Here is a 16620-nt window from a genome sequence, read left to right on the forward strand (position 1 = left end):
GGAAGCATCCAAAGCAGATCTGCAAAATAGTTCAGGGCTTCTGTGCTGGGCTATAACTTCACAGCAGAAATCAGGAAGAGTAAAAACAACAGGTAAGCCAACTTCGGGGTGATGAACACCTCTGAGCCCACAGCACCCCCTCCTCTGCCCCCTTCCCCACAGAGCCTGCAGAGTGGGTACCCTAAATCCTGCACATCCTTCAGCATGTGACCACATTTCCTTTTGCCTGAAGTGACCCTTTCTGGTATGGCCTCTGGTACAAGCAGAAAGAAAAACATTTTCTTGCCTTTTTTGCATCAAGCACAAAGAGCATCAACCCCACCTGTCCCGAGGTGCTCATCCACAAGAAGTACAACAAGAGGATGCATCCAGCGTGTCCAGCCCAGGTTCCCCAGCTGGGATAGCACTGGATAACCCAAAATCCCGGAAGGCTGGAAGCAAACAGGAGCAGGAGCAGAGCCTCTGTGCTCCCTCCACATAGCGGAAGCACGGCTGGGACACACTCGCTCTCTTCACGGATAAGTAAAAGCACTTTAAGGAGAGCTTTTTTTTCCCTCCCTTCACTTTGTTTTAAATGGCTGAAGAATTTCCTCTGTGAATGCTCCCAATTGTGGCTCACGCTGAGTTATTTTTAAAAGCACAGAACCAGATTTTCAAGGCCCTGAATGAGGAAATGCAAAGCTTTTATTAAGCAATAATAGCCCAGACAATGGTCACAATTTCCCAAGGGTCTGAACACGGCAGCTGACAATGAGCTTTACTCCTCCACAAAACCCCCTTCACAGGCTCGGAGGGTTTGCTTTGTATGATCCAGCCTCAAGTTAGGGAGTTATAACAGAAAGCTCTGTGGTCGTTTTCAGTGTGATTTCCTCCACCAATGCACATCTGATCAGAGATACAAAAATCACTGGGAAAAGATGCCATGCACTGTCTCATTCCCTCCTTTGCTACCAGCACATCATCCCGTGCAGCTGGACCTTTCCCTTGTGGATGGATCCCAGCTGACAAACTGGCCAATATTCCCAGGGTCAGGAGAGTAAAACAAAGCCTTTCAGCTTTCTTCATTGATGTCTGAACCACTTCAAAATGCCTCTCACTAAAATGGCCAGAGACATTCTTCAAACCTCAGATCCGCTATCACGGGGTATAATCAGATCCAGTGGCCACATCAGATCTTGTTTCCTCCAAGCAGGAGGAAGTTGCAACGATGAGGGGAGCTCGTGCAATCTCCAAACCCACCCAGCAGCCAAGGTTTGGCCTTGCAAAGGCCCAATTTCACTCAGTAATGTTGGCCACAAGTGATTCCCAGCACACCTGAACCAGCTGGACGGGCTCTCTCTGCAGCCAGCATGAGCAGCAGGCACTGCTGGAGCAAAGAAAATCAGATTGGTTCAAGATGTCTACTTAGGACAAGATGAACAGTGCTATAAAAAGGGGTGTTTTTCTCTGCTGGTTATAAAGCAGACCTCGAGAAAGGAGGAAAAAAAAAATAAACAACTTGGTAAACAACCAGATCTGTACAAAAAAGTTCCAGCCTAAATGTCTCCCACACTAATGCTGTCCTCACCTTCAACAGAAAAGCAGCTAGCACTACAAATTCAGGAGTTCTTCCCACCAAAACAAGTGTATTTCTATCCTCCCACCATTTCTCCTCTTCCCTGTCCCACTGAAAACACAGTGTGGCTGCACAGCAAACCGAGATTACAACTAAACCTCACAACCAAGAACCGAGCTTAGATTCAATCTGAGCACTTCCCAAAGTGCTCTGCCACACAGCCAGGAGAGAGAGAGAGACCACAGGAGCTCTTTCTTCCAGCTTACCACAGCCTCCAGGGGTTGTGAAAACACTTCCTAATCTTCTGCATATCTGTCAGTCAGTCCATAACCAAGAGAGCTCATGTGCCCAAAAGGAGAAAATACTTCAACCCCCTTCAGAAACACCTGCAAAGCTCCTGCTGCTGGTGCAGCTCCACCGCAGCTGCACACCTCAGTCACCAGAGGTGAGATCTCTGTGCCTGCTGCATCTCCTCCCCCTTCCTGCTCAGAATGGTACAAACACTAGAAAACGCATTCAAGTTTGTCTACAACTTCCTGGAGGAAAGGAAAAGGTGGTTTGAGGATCACCCCCTTGCTGTTTTCAACCTGGCTGTAATCGGCCATACGGCAACGGCCTCTATCATCCTTTGTCTTTTTTACTGTGAACTTCAAGGCCTCTTGACCCAATGTAATCCCTGAACTTGGCCTAAAATGCTACTGAAAAATAATTAATCATCTGCCTGTGTGTAAAACAGCTGTCCATGTCTGTGTCCGGATGAGTGCACAGGAATTCAGGATATGTTCAGAAAATGGAAGCACTCAGAAATTGAGGATGCCAGAGGTACCCAGATACTGCCATTCAGAGAATTCACAGAAGCACTTTTTGTGCAGCAACATCTGTAAATCAAAGCACATTATTTTCCACCCTCATAATCAAGAGATTTGCTAGATTATCTAGAGCTCTGTCTGATCATGACAGACAACGCTGTTGAACCTCATGCAGCTGCCTGGAACAAACGCTCAGGCAAAGAGCTTGCTCGTGACACCAAACAATGAATGCAGCCCCTGCAGTGCTCACTTCCAATTAGGAAAACTCTCGGTGTGATGAGGAAAGAGCCCCTCACAGCCAGAGGAGTGGCCACAGGTGACAAATGTGCAGGCCAGCAGCCACTGCTTGGCAGAGGAGCTGCAGTGAGGATCAGGCAGGCTGCAGTCAGTGAGAAGCCAGAGAGGCTGGAATATCACAGGGAGGACAGACAGCAGAACTTTAAAAGGTAGCTTTGCCAGCGAGCACAGCTTCAATTAACAAGCTGTATTTGCAAGGCCAGACTCCAAAATGCTCCTCAGTATCCAATCATCTAACCCCTGCTTAAAGACATACCATTACAGCACGGAATTGGGTATCAGATGGCTGAACTAATCCCAGCCAGATGCTAAAACTACCAGCAAATAGGTCAGTAATGCATCCCACACCATCCAGCCCTGCAGTGGGGAACAGTCACGCACCACCACTCCTGCACCTGTGGAAAGGGTTTGAGAGGTTCCTCGCAGCCCTGAATCCATTTACTAAATTATATTTCATTTTGTGGTTCAGGGAAAGGGAAGTCACATCCCACCTCATTGCTGGGAAGCCTTTTCATTGCTACCTTTCCAGATGATGTTATGCAACAAGTAATTCACTCCTACACAGGTAGGAGCAAAAATGCCCTTGGGCATTACTGCCAATTCTAGATTACTACAACCAGAATAGAAATGAGATCATGGAGATTTTATTATACAACTCTTCAAATTACTTAAATCAAGCAAAAAGGGGCAAGGTTAAATTAAGACTCCTTTCTTGCTCTGCCCTCCCTGTCTGCCTGTGAGAACACATACGACAAAATTGAATACAGGTGTTCGCTTTCAGATGCAGCACAAGTCATTTATTAACTTACACAATATCCAAACACCTCCAAAAGTATGGGCTGAGAAAAAGTTATTCCAGGTACTTTATAAGACACTGCTCTCAAAAGAGAGTGGTGACAGATACTATCTTTGCAAAGATTCAGGACTGTATCTTACTGAACCTCCACTGCCATCAGTGACCTTTACAGTAACACAATAAATATTTTAGCATGTAATGAATTTGCTGCATTACATTTGCTCTCTGGGCTATTGAAGATCAGCCAGGAACCAATCGATTGGAGGCACAAAGCTCCCACAAAACTGAAAGCCACAATAAAGGTCTTACTACCTGCAGCAAAGAGTTAAGGGGTGAAGAGAAATAAGGTGTTTAAAAAAAAAAAACAAACCAACTCATGAGTTCCCCATTTACATAAACTTCCATCAGATTCACTGTACCAGTCCTGAGATCCCTGCTGCCACTCAAGCAGGACTGGCCCTGAAGTTGCATCTTTATTGTTTTGAAAATTCATTTATGCCAGCAACAAACCTCTCAAAAATAACCTCTAAAACCCACAAGCTTCCCAGGAGTTTGAAGGACAGGCTCTGAGACACAAGGGAAAGCTGCGTGGTTTAGCTCCAGTTCTGCCATCAGCTCGTTTGGATCACTTGGATCCCTTCAGACACCTCCTTGCATCTCCATTTCTTTGCCTGCTTGGAGGTGTCAGGGCTTTGTCATTTTGCTGCAGCACCTCAGGAACACGTGGAGTTGTTCACCTGCAGAGGTGAACACACAAAGCCAGAAGATGCCACCACTGAGGCTGTTGATCTGTGCCAAAATCTCAACCAGCCAGATTGCCTCCTTTTTTTTTTTTTTGTATCTCATTTTCAATGGATTTAGAAAAATTATCCCAGGGGTATGGCAAGGGACCAGAACGCAGAAGATCATTTCATGACACCTGTAATAGCACATAGTTAACAACGACTCCTCAATTTTTGTCTTATGACCTCACTCACTGGGAAGAGTTCTTATCACCCTCAATATCTTTACAAACACTCCCCCTCTATGTCTCCACCAAGTCTTTCCTGGCTGCCATATAAGCCCAAGGCTTCTCTTTCCTCCCCTTGAGCTGCAGTCAAGGTAAGATCTTAATTTCCTCTACCATCTGCAATGAAACCGCCTCCACACCCGTGCCAAACAAGCTGGAATTACACCATTAATTTCAGCTTAGTCAGCTCACCCTACAGACTAAGTCAATATTTGACAGATATTTAGCAAAGACTACAATTTATTTAAATTCAGCACATCGTGCCCACCAGAACAGATACAGCAAAGGATGAGAGTCAGCAGGACACACTGCTTGGGGGAAAAACACCAGATAACCAGACTTCTTTTGGCTGGAGACCTCCTGTCATCAAAAAAAAAAAAAAAAGGTTTAGGGATAGAAGGCCCAGTTTGCTGAGATTGTCCCTCCAAAGCAGGCCTGCATTCCCAGGAACAACACCGCGGGAGTGAGAACATCTCAGCTTTCAGAGAGGCAGGGTTGCTAAGGCAAGCAAACAAAAGGCTCCTTGTTTGCAGCCCACAGCTCCTCAACACATCCCCACTGCTGCTGGAGATGGGGTGGTGCAGCCCATCCAAGGAGCTCCAGCTAAATCCAGGCTCCACAGCCGAGCCGTGCCCCTCTGAGCAGTCCATCAGAGCAGTTCATGTTTTCTGGTATCTTCCCAGCTGCTCCACAGCTGGCAGGGACCAGGGAAATTCTGAGGAAAAGGATTTATGTGAAAACAATGACAAAGAGGAAGGAGTCAAACCAGCAAGAAGAGTGTGGGGAATAAAATCATAATAAACAGAATAGATCAAGCACAACTCCACCATAAACTGCAAGCAGCCCACTACTCTTCGTTTTCAACCATGGAAAAAATAAACCATCAGCTGCAGGACAGCCCCTCAGCTTCGCACCCCTCACACAATTTTTGTGAGTTTCTGAAATCCAGCTGTTTGAAAGGAGCACATCCCAGCAGATCTCGATGCTGTGAGTCAGCGCCAGCTCTCACAGATGTGATCTCTCCCCAAGTGCTGTTTTCCAGAGCAACAGCTCCAGCCCCAGCGCAGCGTCAGCACAAGGCACCCTCAGAGCTTTCTGCCAGCACTGCTCAAAGGAAGAAAACTGCTGAAGCCACCCCCCATGCCAAGCTGGTTAATGACATCCCCAAGAAACAGGTTCACTCCAGATTGTGGCAGCTTTTAAGATGAAGCTGCTCCAAGTTCGAAGATGGGCATTTTTTGCTTTTCAGTAGAAAAAGCCAGAGAAGATAGAAGCAATTCCTTGAACCGTCACTTCAATTTCTCGTGTCACATCTTCCCTACCCCATCAGCACAGGCAGGCACTGCAGGTCCTGGATCTCTCTAACCCTGCTGTGTGCCCTGGTTCATCCTGCTGGTTGGCGGAGTCCTGTGCTTACATGAGCCCTGGGAAATGGTGCCAAAATTGAGGATTAAAGGAATAGGTCAGTGAAAAATTCCAATAAACAGACCATCCCAGGGAGGAGGAGGGGAGTGTTGATCCAAACCTTCCTCTTCCACAACCAGCCAAAGTCCCCTTTTGTCAGCAGACACGAAGCACTACACAGATCAGAGCTGCCACCAGCAGAGAAAGCTGCTCATGTAAGGGTTTGGTTTTTTAATGTGCAAAAACTAAGTGTTCCTTGTTTTGTACAGAACTGGCTGGGAGAGGAGAGTCCAAACACCAAGTAAACAATCCACAGGCAGCCCAAACCAGCTGCAGAACAAGGAGTCTCCCACCCAGCAGTGCCCTGGGGACCTTGCAGGGAGTGAATCTTGCTTGGCCAAAGGAACGTGCCTGCAAAGAGACAAGATCCAAATTCAGAATAAACCCTGTGCTGCAGCTCATCAAAGGGATGGCTCAGGATTTTAATTCAGTCACAAAGTAAAACTTAAAAAGATGCATATCAAAGTTTATAGCAAAAAAAGGTTTACAGCAACATTTTCTCTTGCCCCTGGACAAACTCTTTGGCTGCAGAAGCTGAAGGAAACCACACAGTGTGGACACACAAACGTACCCTGCATTTGAAAGCAAAAAGAACAAAGCTCTGGTGGGTGTGGGAAATTAGAAAGCCTGACAGATTTCACCCTGGTTTATCCCCTGGCAAATTAGCTACTGTTTAAACATGGAGCTTGGGCATTACATCATCTGTTTGCAGGGGAGGTTTTTTTTAATTTTTTTTTTTTAAGCTAAACCATTCTTGTATTCACAGCTTGAGGAGCATTGTTCATTCCAAACAGACTCAACTAAATGAAGGGGTGGATCAAGCTTTTTGCAGGAACCCTTCGAGCAGGGAAGCACACACCTAAACTGCTTTGCAAGTTCAAACAGTAAAAGATCTTATCTGGAGTTTAGCAGGAAATATGGAGCCCCTCAGGTTTGTCTATTCAGATCCAAGGATGAAAAGCCTACTTTTTCAGGTTGGGATGTGCAAAACCAGCCTGATGAAGAGGCTGAAAACACACAAGCTGCTGCTCACTCAGCTCCAGCTCACTGTGGCTGGGTCCTCTTTGACTCTTCCAGTCATTTCTGTCCCCTATGTAAACAACTCCACACTGCCTTGAGGGATAAGCCTGAGAGGAAGGGGAACTGCCTCAGCTGCAAACTGAGCTACTGGACATATTTTTGGTATCTGTTGGCTTGTTCCAGCTTGGACACTCATTTTGGAGACTTATTTTCCCTTGAGAGACGCAGATCTCCATCAGCGCAATTTTCTCCAGACTTGGCAGAACCCGAATTTCACAGCACCTGCTCCTTGGCACGGCTCTCAGAGTTTTCTTTGGTGTGTTTGAAGGACCAGGCTCTCACAGCCTCTCCAAGTGCAGCTTCAGAAAACACATGGAGCAATGGGCTCTCATGTGAAAACTCTTACTTGAATGCTGAGAGATTTCGCACAACGTGTTTTTCTGACCCCGCGCTCTCAAGAGTTGTCAGATTTTAAAGTGGAAAAATGCCGTAATTTTCAAAAGGGAAAAAGGAAGAACCATTGGTCTCATCCCCGAGAAGAGCAGGTTTCATGCAGACAAGATGGTGTGGAGCAAGGCCTTCAGATATTGGACATTTTCCTGCAAACCAAACCCACAGTGGGCTCTGACCACAACCCAGTGACATTGAGGAACCAGATTTCACAAGAGCTCTGCTAAAACTTTGTAAAAAAAAAAAAAAAATTTTTTTCTTTCTGTAAACCTGACAAGGTTTTATGATCTAATCAGATTACAGCCTCTAAAGCTGAAAAACAAAAAAGCAAACAAAAAACCCAAAACCAAAATAACACCGAAGCAAACCCACAAATAAACCAACAAAAAACCCACAGACCTTTCATCATCATGCATCTAGACATTCAAAAATACAGCGAGAACTTTCTCCTTAAATTAAGAAATAAATAAATAAAGACTTATTTTGTAATAATACCCTGGATAAACAATTCTGGTTTAAAAAAATCCAAGCAAACAACTAAACCAAAAAGTTTCAAAAACTTCATCTGTGGAAGTCCTGTCAAATAGAGCTTAACCTTTAAAAAAGCCACAACTCTAATGCACATAGAAAAACAGGCTTTGCTGTCAGAATGTAATTAAAAAACCTAAAACAACTCAATCTTGCTCTATATTGAGATTGCCAGGAGCTGATCTGGGAGAAAGTCAAGCAAATAAATTTTCTCTCACAGATTCCAAAAGGTCATTGCAAACAATTACTAAAACAGAGTCCTGCAAACAACATATGCCAATTCTTTTTTTTTTTTTTTTTTTTTTTTTTTACAAGATAACTTTCCCGCTCCAGTTATTAGCTGGAAAGAATAATAATCCCAGGGATCATGCAGCCGATTAAATAATTGCATGAATTACCAAGAAACCATTAAAACTGCATTTCAAAGAGAATAGACAACTGTTTGTTTCCTCTTCCTCTGCTTTTGCATAACACAGTTCCCAAAACAGGTCTCATCTGCAGCTCAGCTTGGGCCAGGATGAAGACATTCCTTCCCATTGGACAGGAAGTAAGGGAGATTATTAATTTCACTTCTCAAAACAGAAAAGCAGAAGTCATAGCAAGAAGACATCAGAGAAAAAGTCAAGCTATAAAAAGAAGCCCAAAGTCTGAAAAATTTGTACCCAAGACACATTTTTCCAGTTGTCTCGCTACCAAGAGCCTTCAAAACATGGCATTTTCTTCTCTCAGTGCCACTCCAGCCCCACTGAGAGGAACTGCCTGTGTCAGCACAAAGCTCTGCTGCACCCAGCAGCAATGAGGAGCTGAAAAATGAGCATCTGATCCTGGTGACCTTCATAGTCATATACAACAGCCAGCTATTCTTGTCCATTCAGCGTGTTCATTTAGAACGAGTCCCTGCGCTTCATTAAATCACCCTCCTTGGTCCTGAGCACACTCTGGGGCTGCAGGGAAGATAAAAGGGTGCTGGGGCAGCTCCCTGACACAGCATAGTGGCTGTGTCACTGTCCCACTCTCACCTGCCCAAGCTCTGCCATCTCAGCCACTCCTATGACTGCCAGGGGAAGGGCTGAAAAGCTGCTGGGTGGAAAAGAACCTTGGGGAGGTGGCCCACAGGCAGCTGGCCATGAGCCCAGCTGTGCCAGAGGCCAAGGGCCCCTGGGCTGTCCCAGCTCTGGAGTGCCAGCAGGGCCAGGGCAGTGCCCATTCCCTGTGCTGGCTCTGCTGGGGCACCTCCAGTCCTGGGGACACTTCTGGGACAAGAACATTGAGTGTATCCAGGGAAGGGAACAGAGCTGGGGAAGAGGCGGGAGCACCAGGAGCAGCTGAGGGAGCTGGGAAAGGGGCTCAGCCTGGAGAAAAGGAGGCTCAGGGGGGACCTTCTGGCTCTGCACAACTCCCTGACAGGAGGGGCAGCCAGGGGGGGCGGGCTCTGCTCCCGGGGAACAGGGACAGGACAAGAGGAATGGCCTCAAATTGTGCCAGGGGAGGTTTAGGTTGGATATTAAGAGAAATTTCTTCACTTAAAGGGCTGTCCAGCCCTGGTGCAGCTGCCCAAGGCAGTGCTGGAGTCTCCATCCCTGGAGGGACTGAAAAGCCGTGTGGATGTGGCACTTTGGGACACGGGTCAGTGGTGGCCTTGGCAGTGCTGGGAATGGTTGGACTCTGTGATCTCCAAGTGTTTTTCCAATCTAAACTATTCTCTGATCCCCCTCCAAGGACACTCCAGCATGAAACCTCCCAGGGCACCAGCCCTTGCCTTGTGCTCCCTACCACTAAGGGGACTTCACCTCCTACCAGAAATCCCTCAAGCAGTTTGCTGTTGGATTTTCAAACTAAATCACTTCACTGAGGCATCATATGAAACACAAGGACTGCAGAGCTGAGAGAGGGAGAGGGACCAAGGCAACCCCTTCTAGCAGCAGGCTGTGAAATCAGTTCAACCATGTCACAAATCTCAAATTCAAAGGTCAATGTCAACAAGTACCAGGCAGTACTTCCCTGCATCACAGACACTCTGCGATACACTGAGACACTATGGAAACATTAACCTGTATTTCCTGAGCAGTTATAAAGCACAGAAGCTGAAGGAGGTGACAAAAAAGCTTGGATATAATCCCCTCTCTCCTCAAAAGGCTCCACATAAACACACAAACAGCCTGAACGTGGAGGTCTCCCGATGCACACATAACAGCTTTTGGTAAACAGGCTAAGAATAGGCAGAGGGGCAGCAAAGTGTCCAAGCAAGACTCCCCTGCACAGGAACACCAAGCTCACAAGAAGCATTCCCAATACTGCTCCTGCTTTAATCAGTTTTGAGGAGAGGAAATTCGCTTTGGTTCTTTTTATAACACTCGCTCCATTGCATTTGTCAAACAGCTGCCACTTTCTGTCCCAGGGAGAGCTGCTGTAACCCAAGGCTCGCGTGTTGGCACACGCGGCAGAGATCAGAGATGCACATGGAAACATATGCCAGATCTGTCTGCAGATTCCAGGTCACTTCTTCCAAGGCAATGGAATTATACAGACACAAGTCAGAGCAAAGCCTGGGTCATGCTGGTACAAACTACCCCAGAAGATGCTCCTGGCATTGCCACCTGAGCAATGTCACCCGAAACACAAGCTCAGTGAAACACACAGTGCATGCAAAAACATCTTCCCCAACATCTCGTTTGATGAGGGAGAAATAATTCTGTAGCTTGGCCTTTCTAATCAAAATTATCATTGTCCCAACAACGTAAAAGTCATTTCCAGAGAAAGAGCAGGTCTGGTCCCTGAGGGGTGGGGGGAGATCAGCTTCTGTACAAAAACCTTGAGATACCTGCCAGCTCCAACTCAATCATTACTCCTAACTAACTACACCCGTGAGATACTCGCAAAAGGCTTGGTGCTATTCATCATTGCCACAAAATAAAAACAGAGTCAGAAGACCCTGGAGGCAAATGCAAGAAACCAACTGCAAGATTTCTTTGTATCTTTTTTTATTACATCTTGATTTTTGTTAAAAATTCTCAGATTAACACCAACAATGACACTTTGCAGATGTTACTGATTTACAGCTTTCCCAGTGAAGAATGGCAGCCTCAAAGTTGTTTTAAAGGTAAGAAGTGTAAGAAGTTTGCAACTACAACAGAGCCCAGCAGCAAAAAAACCAAAATGCTTCTGTGTCCATCAAATCTGACCTGCTCTGCTGGAAGGGAATCACGTCAGAATGAACTCCACCTTCTGCTCTTAACAACCACCCTACAAGATCACTACAAGGACAGCTCTCCCCCTTCTCCAGGTCCTTGTTTTTGTTTCGGGATGCACCGTTGAGAACTTTGGAAGGAAAGGCTTAAAAGCTAATTGTCAGATGCCACAGTAATTAGTGGCACCTTTCCAAGACATCCATCTCTGGCTGCTTTTCCGATAGCTGGCTCCTCCTCAATCCCCACATTAAAATGAAGGTACACAAGGTAGGCGGCAGATTCATTTCCAAGCACCAAGGTCTTCCCAGGAGAGATGCCTAAGGAAAGAAATATCTTAGCTAAACAATGCATGGGTTGGTTTTTCTCCTTCCTATTTGCTATGGAAGTGCTATCTTTATTAATTATCTGAGAGCGATGTTAACCTATTCCCTGACACGTATTATTAGGTGTACAATGCATTTCTGGGAGTCAATAGGCTCCTGTATCACATGGCCAGAAAATTACCTCTAAATGAGGAAGACAGGATCATACTGTCCTGACTTCTGCCCACCTGCTGGTCACACATCACAGCTTTGATGTCACTACTGCACTTATATTAAAGATTTCCAACCTATTTTACTTGCAGACCCTCACAAGCTTTCCTGCAGACAGAAAGGCTGTGGTAGGGAATTCAAGACTACTCTGCTTAGACTTTCCAGACCCCTTAGAAAGAGGCTCACAGCATTGCTCTATATATTTAGGCTCTGCTCTCAACTCCGAGGCTCCCCACTTGTTTGGCAGCTTCTTCTTGTCACAAGCTCCAACGCTTCCATGCCAACCTTTTCCAGGCATCATCTGCGTGTCAGCAGTACTCCACAGCATATCCTCCACTCCACACCAACACAATCCAGAACACATCACTTCCCACTAAGTGCCTACACAGAGCAGACCTGCAGCATAATGACTTCCTCGTGCCCGTAATAGAAACGCTAAAAGACGTGTACGAATCCCAGCCCGATGTGCTCCCGCGTTACATACGATGCGGAGGCACCGGACCACGGGTGGAAAAGATAAAGAAGCCTTTCCCACGTTCAGTGACGTGCTCAATTCTATTAAATCTGGGCCCAGAAGGTGGGATACGTATGGGGTGGGGAAAAGAAAATGGAGATGTGTTGATGGGACAGCGTAATGGAGGATGTTGGATGGTTTTAATTGTATTGCTTTTACAAGCAGAGAAGCCAATTTCCACATTTAGTGTCCAAACTTGAATCCATCATGTCTTTGACCGGATTTACAAACCTGTCAAGAAGTGATCCTTGAGGAAGGCAACACATGCTCAGAGCACTGCATTTCCTGTTCTGTGGCACTGTGGCCTTTAAACAATAGAACTCACTTCCAGATGAATCCATCGATGCCCAATATTCCGGCACAGATTTGAGATGACTTTGTTACACTGAAGGGTAGCACTGAATGGGAAGAAAGCTCATGCAGAGGCAGATATTGGAATCCACACTTCAGGCAACACTGGTACCAAAACACAACAGGAAGAAAAACAAACCTCAGGCTGTCACTGTCCCTAAGACTAAAGTTAGATGAGAAGATACCTGGAAGTATTTTGAACCATTAAAGAAAGCATTTTATGAGACAAGACAGGTAAAAGACCAAGCACCTGGGCACTGGGCAAAGTAGGGGAATAAAAGCGTTACTCGTGCACTGGGAAATGTTATTTACATTTTCTATTAGAAGAAGCTTGAAAGTGTTTCTTGGAGACCGTGGGTTAAGCCCATGTTCTGATACCACTCTCAGGCAGGCGTTCGCATTAGAAAAGTGGCACATTTTCTTAATGCTCCAAAATTCATGGGGAAAGGGGAGGGCAGAGGATAGCAGAGAAAACACAAATGCAGGCAACAAGATTCCAACCACTTAAGAAACTGAGAGCAAGAGCAGAAATCCTGAGATTCATTAAAAATATGTGCTTTAAAATACTCTTTATGTCTATTAGTGGCTACAGATTAACAGCTGGTTTGGAGGTTTAGGGTTCTGTCCCACCCAAAAAAAACCATAAAGGATTGATTTGATTGATTTATAAGTCTCAATTTTCTGTATTTCACTTGATTTTACCCGTGAGGGACAGGTCACTTTGTGGTGTTATTGGTTATATCAACATAGTCCTGAGAAACCATTATCCATTTACCACCAATTAGCAGGGACAGATCATCAAATCCCAGAATAGTCTGGGCTGGAAAGGACCTTAAAGCTCATCCAATTCCAACCCCCTGCCATGGTCAGGGACATCTTCCACTAGCCCAGGCTGCTCCAAGCCCTGTCTAACCTGGCCTTGGACATTTCCAGGCACGGAGCAGCCACAGCTTCTGGGTAACCTGTGCCAGCACCTCCCCACCCTCAGAGGGAAGAATTCCCTCCTAAAATCTAACCTAAACGTACCCTCTTTCATCCAAGATGGATTAGTCAGACCTCTAAACTGCTCTTGCCGGTAACAGGCATCAATTAACAAACGGCAGTGACTTCACAGAAACGGGATTTCAATTTGCACTTCAAAACTGGCCCTGCAAGTGCTGTAATAACATCAATTTACCTGGTGGGCCAGCGCTCCAGGCTTCCTACGCCCAGGCAGCCCGGGGATCGATGAGCTGCAAGCCACGGAGCTGCACATGCTTCTGTCTTTATCCTTCCTAAACAAACCCCAAAACCTCAAACTGGCTTTGCACCTCTTCTCAGGCAGCATCCACCACCACGATTTGCATGTGACGAACAGCCGGCTGCACTGCAGGAGCCAAACTCAACCACGACAAGCCCCAGTAAACAGCACTTTCAATGTTCTCCGAGAAGAAAACTCTGCTTTTGAGGATATGTCTAAATTGCAGCCCCACAACTGCAGCTCATTCCCGTGCTAGCTTTAGCCCAGCAAGCACAGCCTGTGTCAGCACGGGTTGTAGGAGACAACTGGCGGTCCCAGCTGCGTCCCCCAAATCCCATGGGAATGCTTCCCCCACTGCCAAGACACACAGCAGCAGAGATACTTTTTTGTCTTCTCAATACACAGTGGCGTATCTAAACACGCCTACAAGTTACACTTGCCTTTTTCACATGAAAACAAACAAAAAACCCCAGTATTTTGCTTGTTGGGTGGTTAAGACATAGGAATCCTGCTCTGGGTTTCGATCGTTAGGAGTAACACCAAATATTCCACCCCGAGTTAAAATCCCGGTGTTAGGAGCTGCTTCAAAACGTTCACAGTCTGCTCCCTCTCAAAAAATAAAGGTATTCAGCACAGATCACAGAAAAAATCTCTGGTGATGAGACAGAAGCTAATGACCACAAGGTCCCTTCCCGTTCACTGTTTCTGTGGGGTTTCCAAAGCAGAAAAATTGTCTCTGGACCAGGAACCAATTCACAAAGGGCTGCTGTGATCTTGGCATCAAACAGGTAACATCTGTGGTTAGCTGCAATTCCCAGCCTGGTGAAAACATTACCGTGGGCAGCAGGAGGAATGCCCTGGGAAAACAGGCAAGGCAACCGGGAAAGGCAACAGGAGTCAAAGAGCAAAGAGGAAAAAATCAGGCAACAGAGACTGGAAGGAAAAAACAAAAAATACAAAATATATACAGCCAGAAGGAGAGGGACAAACGCTAAAAACTTAAGCTGAAGATGTCATGGCATTTCAAGAATTAATAGTTATGGGAAGCAAGCTCAGGAAGGGCTCTGGCTCCCCATAAATAAACAAAACTTGGGAATGCGTCAACAAGATCCAACTCATCAACTAAACAGTCCCAGAGATCCACAAATATTCACGGGAAGATGATGATGATGATGATCTTTCCCAGCCCATCTGAACAGTACACAAACAACCCTCCAATTTTGCCGTGTATCATTGAGACACAGCCTAAGTGAAGGCAATTCAACAATCATGTTTTACTTGTTCCCTGCATTTGCTGCTTTTGCTCTGACTTGACAACTGCCAAAATCCATCATCACGTGTAAACAAACATGAGAGCTAAGAGACCCCACTTGAAAAATCAGAGAATTCCAGAAAACTGCTTTGGACTTCCCTTCTGCAACACAACATCAAGAAGTTCAAGAACTGTCTGTACCACAGCTGAGCTGCCGGAAAAATTTGCTCATTCAAGGCAGTCAGTTACCCCTGCTCCAGAATCCCTGAACACTGAGCTGAACCCATGCAAACTCCCATTTCTGAACGAGAAATGGAAAAGCAGAGGCATCCTAAAGTCCTGAGTGGGTACAGATAACAACTGGGCTCTCAGATGGTACATGAAGTTAAGGGATTTGTGAGGGGAAGGCGAAGCTCTCTCCCCATCATCACATAATCAGACTATGGTTCATTTCTGATGCTATTTCTGCACAGAAACGAATTTAAGATTACTCAGTACTTGATAAAACCTGACAACCCACGTTCCAAGATGTTACTATCTTGGATATCATAGATTTCTCCATGAGAACAGAAATATCTAAGATAATCACCTGCATGTGACACTCCTCTCAGGAAACAAAGTTACTTAATCTTCTTCACACACATGTGAGACTTGCAGCACAAGAAACCCAGGCACTTTAAAGGCAAGTTATCGTATCATGATATAAACACACGATCTGTCAGACTCACGCAAAAGCAACAAGAGGTCAGAAACTGGTCAATGTTTGGATTTTAACACACACACAGCAACAGAACAGCCTATTTAAAGTGCTTCTCAGCATCTCTGTGAATCCTTAATACCACTTGAACCATTTCCAGGCCCTTCAGGCTCCAAATTGTTTGGGTTTGGACCAGGGTAACAGGGCATTAGCCTGTTGGCAGTAAGTTATTATTGCCACACTGGTAAAATTTTTGGTAAAGACCCCGATGTTTTTTGAGCAAGAAGAGACCTCATGTGGGGAAAACAGCTGGGAAAAGAGAACAACACAAACCTCAACTTTAGCAAATAACTCACAGGAGTGCAATACCAGCCACGCTAAGTAGCCCAGAGCAAGGGCAGCCTCATCCTTGCTGTCCTCACCACCTCACAAGGCAGAACCCCATCAAGAACCCCAGGGACCACGACTCAGGCACTGCCTCGGAGTGGGAGAAATGGGGTTTCACTGGCCAGGGGGGCTGTGACAGCCCCCAAAACACTGGGGATCCATAGGCGGGACAAGGAGGTCTCAGGATCCTTGCTGGATGCAGGAGCAAGGACAGGCAGGAAGGCTGGAGCCTGTCAGCAGTACCTGGGCACCACCTGCCATCACAGCCTTCCCACCATGAGGGTCCCCAGCCTTGTGGGGACCCCTCCACAGTGTCCCTCACTCTGTGAGACCCCCACAGCGCCCCTCATGCTGTGAGGGACTCTCTCACAGCCCCCCAGCCCTGAGGGACTCCCCCCTTGCAGTATGACATCCCCACAATGTCTCTCACGCTGTGAGGTGAGGGACCCCCTTCACAGCCTCACCAGCCCTGAAGGAACCCCAGTCCCTGAGGGACCCCCCTCACAGACCCCCCCAGCTCTCAGGAACCT

General features: G+C 46.3%; 1 protein-coding gene across 3 annotated transcripts in view; it reads right to left on the reverse strand.

Annotated features, from left to right (window-relative positions):
• Nucleotides 1-16620, reverse strand: part of EXTL3 (exostosin like glycosyltransferase 3) — a 136107-nt gene that overhangs the window by 98262 nt on the left and 21225 nt on the right. Inside the window, exon 1 of one of the 3 annotated variants that reach the window (XM_017730859.1) lies at nt 323-425. The exons of the other annotated variants lie outside the window; for them this stretch is intronic. The gene's annotated coding sequence lies outside the window, so the exon portion shown is untranslated. Of the gene's footprint in view, nt 1-322; nt 426-16620 lie in introns of those variants that run through there. 3 annotated transcript variants of the gene reach the window in all.

This window comes from Corvus brachyrhynchos, unplaced genomic scaffold (genome assembly GCF_000691975.1).
Source record: "Corvus brachyrhynchos isolate BGI_N302 unplaced genomic scaffold, ASM69197v1 scaffold203, whole genome shotgun sequence".
In the NCBI taxonomy this organism is placed as follows: domain Eukaryota; kingdom Metazoa; phylum Chordata; class Aves; order Passeriformes; family Corvidae; genus Corvus; species Corvus brachyrhynchos.